Source organism: Equus asinus, chromosome 27 (genome assembly GCF_041296235.1).
Source record: "Equus asinus isolate D_3611 breed Donkey chromosome 27, EquAss-T2T_v2, whole genome shotgun sequence".
NCBI classification, from domain to species: Eukaryota; Metazoa; Chordata; class Mammalia; order Perissodactyla; family Equidae; genus Equus; species Equus asinus.
In genome coordinates, this window is record NC_091816.1 from 32,782,842 (window position 1) to 32,787,592 (window position 4,751).

Sequence of the window (4,751 nt, forward strand, 5' to 3'; positions counted from 1 at the left end):
TATTGATTGCTAAGTACTCTTCATCTACTCTGATAATTAATTCTCACAATAACTCTATTAAGTAGATGTTATATTTAACTGTATTTTTTTTTTTTTTGCAGGGGGGAAAATGAAACAGAGAAGTTAAGTATCCTACTCAATGCCACAACAGATTAAGAAACAATGTGATGCCAAATCTCATAAACTTACTTTCTATACACTTTATCTTTCTGAATTCTAGAGTGCTAACTAATCTAAGTTTTGTGGGGTTATTTGTCTTCTGAGTCCAGAACCTGAAGGCTGCTGGTCATCACACATTTGCTGGTTGATGATCTTGATCAGCTTATTAGCCTTTTCTTAGCATATGCTCAGGTAAATCCTCTCCTTTGGGATTTGATGTGTAGCGTCTGGGAGCTGATTTCTTTTTATACCCTTCAAGTTGCAAAAGAAAAGCTATTGCCAGACATCAGCAGCCAGAATTCACATATGCAATCATTGTTTAGTAAAAAGATTTCATTGTTCTCACAATGTGGTGTTGGGAATGCTGTTGACATGTCCGTAGATTGGGCTGTCTGAAACTACAAAGACCAGCAGATTCAACCCATCAAACTCTCCAGGATGCATGGTATTGGGAAGAGATACAAATTCTCATCCTCAAGTGATCCTTTTAAGGTTCACCACTCCTGTGGGGTAGCAGGATGCTGAGTCTCTCAGAGGAGGAAGGACCAAATAGCCCCATGGGTGCACAAGTCCTGTGGGAGCAAGATCAGAGACAAGAAGGCATTGGAAACGGATGCTGTGTTTACAATGCAATGCTTGTCTCTAAGCTTATGCATGGGGAAGGTTGTAGCACAGCTGGACAGAAAAGAAGGAGGAATAAATAGAGCTCCCTTGTTTTCTAATGTCACTTTGATGTTCCTCTGATCTCCCAGCTCCACCCATGGCTATAGGTCCTATCTACCCGCTGGATGTCTGTGTGTACCATCCCTACATCAAAATGATAAGGATCCTGATAACCCCCCTGAGAAGAGCAGTGGGTTGTGTGTACACTCTAACTCATAACACCAGATATTAGGCGCTATTTTCACGCTACGAAAGCACTAACGTGCAGAAGACTGAGCTTTACAAATTTAAGCGGGAAAGACACAAAACTCAGAAATCATGAAAGAATTTTTTAAATGACATAACAATCCAAAGGTTCTGCATCACACAAAGAAGAAAAATCCAAAATGACAAACACCGGAAAAGATTTCCAGGACTTATGACAAAAGCTAATTTCTTAATTTTATGAAGAGCTCCTACAAATCAATAGAAATAAATTGGCCAAAAATTCCATTTCTCAAAACAAGCAAAAGAGAAAAGACACATCAGAAAAAATAAACACAAATACTTCTCAGACATGAAAAGATATTGACCCTGATTCCTGAGAGAAATTCAAACCAAGAGGACACTGGGATCCCAACTCCTACCTAGCAGATTGGGAAAGACCAAAAGCCTCACAGTCCACAGATCAGCCTGCTTTCAGCCACGAACACCAGGAACTCAAAAAACGGTGGCTTTGGAAAGAAAAGAGTATTTTTTCCCCAAGTCACAACAATCTGAAGGTGTGCAGTCCAGGAGGGGTGAGGTGGCTCTATTATGGCCTCAAATCTGGCATCTCATGTGCACCTGCTCCGACATCCACATAGAGTAGCAGTGCTCTTTGTGAACAAAGCACAGCTGCTACAGGTACAAGCACTCCTGCCATCCAAGCAGAGAGAGGGAGGACATAAAAACAATCCCATAACAACAGAGGGGAAGCCATGAGAACACTTTATTTTATTATTTAAAATTATGCCCTTCCTAGGGATGACATGTTATTGGTCAGAACCCTGTTTAGCGGCCACACTGCGCTGTGAGAGAGTCTGGGACATCGCTTATCGTTAGCAAGCACATTGCTGTCCAGATCCTAGCCAGGAAGAAATGACAATGGAAATTGGCTCATCCCAGGGCTTCTACAACACTCTCCATTGTGGGCGGGGAGCATCCGGGCTGGTGTATTTGTGTGAGGGCTGTTGGGGCAGCCTCCATGGAGGACAATGGAGTAACACCGGTAAATGTATAAGACGTGTGCTTCAACCCAGCAATTCTACACCTAGAAATTTGTCTAAAAGATGTCGTCATTTATGAGCAAGATGATGTATATAGAAGGATACTCAGTGCAGTCCTGCTCATAATGGAAAAAGTTTAGAAATAATGAAATTTTAGCAATTTAACAGTGCTTCATCAATAAGAAAATCATTGAATGATGGTATATAAAAACAGTGGGATAGTATAAAGCTATTAAAGATAATGGTAGATAGGGCCAGCCAAGTGGCATAGTGGTTAAGTTTGCATGCTCTGCTTTGCTGGCCCGGGGTTCATCAATTCAGATTCTGGGCACAGACCTGCATGCTGCTCATCAAGCCACGATGTGGTGGCATCCAACATAAAAAATAGGGGAAGATTGGCAGGTGTTAGTTCAGCGACAATTTTCCTCAAGCAAAAGGAGGAGGATTGGCAAAGGATGTTAGCTCAGGGCCAATCTTCCTCACCAAAAAATAAATAAATAAAAGTAAAGTTCTCTATTTACTGATGTAAAAGTGTTCAAGCTGAAGTGTTAGGTGAGTAAAGTGAATTACAGAAAAATGTGTTAACAGTGGGGGTTTCCTGGGGAAGACTGAGGGCTGGGTTACGGAGAGGAGAGACTGCAATTTCTCTCTCATTACTCCTCTACCTTTTAAGTTTGTTTCTTGTGCACGAATTAAATTATTTTAAATTTTAAAAAAGATCAATGATTTCAGCAAGGGTTTACAGGAGTATCATAGCTTTTGCTATTTCTCAAGGTGGAGAGATGTAACTTGTGTGCATTTTATGTGATGTGCTTAGATCACACTGGCTGCTTGAAATTAATCTGTCCTTTGGCTTTAGCCTGACCAACACTTGACCTGGAATCCCACTGAGCTCATTTCCCCTGAGCCAGCTCGTCATTGTCCTCTCCACACGCAGGAGCATCCTCACCCCAGAACCTCAAAAGCCTCCCTCTTAGTGTAATGATATCCCTGACTCCTGTAATCCATTAACCCTCTAGTCCATTGGGCCCCGGTCTGGCCCCAGGGTCTACACCTCCAGAGAGAAGAAGGGCCCATCTTCAGACAAGAAGAAGCATTTCTTCTCTGAACTACTTGAATGGAAGCACTATTTCTTGTCATTTTTGAACAATAAAAGGTCAATATTCAAGCAGATGGGAAACAGAAAATGGACGAGATTCCTTATCATCATTATCACCTTGAAATAAGTGCAAACACTAAGCACACAGCCTCATGCTTGATGAAAGCTCCTGGAACAAAGGAGCATCAGAGAGACTTGAGGGTATGGTGACCTGGGTCCCATCCCTAGGCAAATGCCCCCTTCTCTCACTGCGCTGTGTCTCTGAGCCTCCTCCTCTCAGACCTATAAATACAGGTGACTCTGGGCTCCGCATTCACTCAGACTCTTGCTCTCCCATCCAGACCCTGACCTCCAGGTGACTCACATCCATGAGGACCCTCGCCCTCCTCACTGCACTTCTCCTCTTGGCCCTCCAAGTCTAGGCTCAGAGTCTTGAAGAGACAGCTGACCAGGTTCCTGCCCAGGACCAGCCTGGGGCCGAGGCCCAGCACATGACCATCTCCTTTGCAGGGGATGAACGCTCCGCTCGAGAGGCTTCAAGTGAGACACCAGACAGCTTACTGTCATGATCGGCAGTCTCAATGAGCAATAAGCTAGCCAAGACATCACTAGAAAATGAGGACATTGAATTCAGAGACTTTTCAAGGGCCCTTTGAGCACAAGAGGGTTTGAGTCCACGACTCGGGCATGTGCAACACAGCAGCTTCATCAGCATAGAGTAAACAGACCATTACAAGGGGCTCAGTACATGGAGGTTGGGCTCAAATTGGTGTGTGGATGAGGTGGGTTGAGGAGTAGGTCACCCTGAGTTGAGAGGTGGATCACAGGGGAGGACAGGAAATAAACAGGTACATGATAGACGTGAATCAGAAAAAAAACATGATCCTGCATGACCAAAACAGAGCCAGTAAGATTTCTTGTGAGTTATAACCAAAAGGTGAATTCTCTCCACCCTAACACGACTGATATTGTCTATTGTAAGTACACACATCGCCTCTTAGCATATCTCCATGAAGCTGGCTCTACATTCCCTCCCTCCCCACGTCTGCCCAGCCTGACCCTCCTCTTCCTTCTGCAGGTGTTCAGGGAACAGCCTCTTGCAGCTGCAGACGAAGGTGGATCTGCCGTTGGGGTGAGCGCCACACTGGGACCTGCATAGACAAAAACAGCTCTGCATACAGGCTCTGCTGTTGTCGCTGAGCTGGCGGACTGAGACCCAGAGCAGCACAAGAGTCCCTTTGAAGACTCAGAAAAGGGTTTACTTTTTGTACCTTCTACCATTTCTTATTTCTCATTCCAAAATAAACGTTAAGCATTAAATTCAGTGTCTTTGGCATTTTTCTTCTCTCTTCTTTTTTTTCCCTTTTCATATGGCTTACTTCTGTGGTTCACTTGCATAGAGAATTCTGTCCAAAATGGTCTTCACTAAGTTTACTGGCTTTTGCATCCCATTGCTGCACAACTTGAGTATCATACCACAGTGAAAGAAAAAAAAAACAGCAAAAATGAAAAGGAATCATTAGTTACAGCAATTTTTTTCTATAAACTTCAATCCACTCTTAGTGATACTCCAAAGAAGGAAG

General features: G+C 43.5%; 1 pseudogene; it reads left to right on the forward strand.

The window, feature by feature from the left end:
* The first annotated feature begins 3,536 nt into the window (after positions 1-3,536).
* On the forward strand, positions 3,537-4,512 carry LOC106841382 (alpha-defensin 1-like; annotated as a pseudogene).
* The last annotated feature ends 239 nt before the right edge of the window (positions 4,513-4,751 follow it).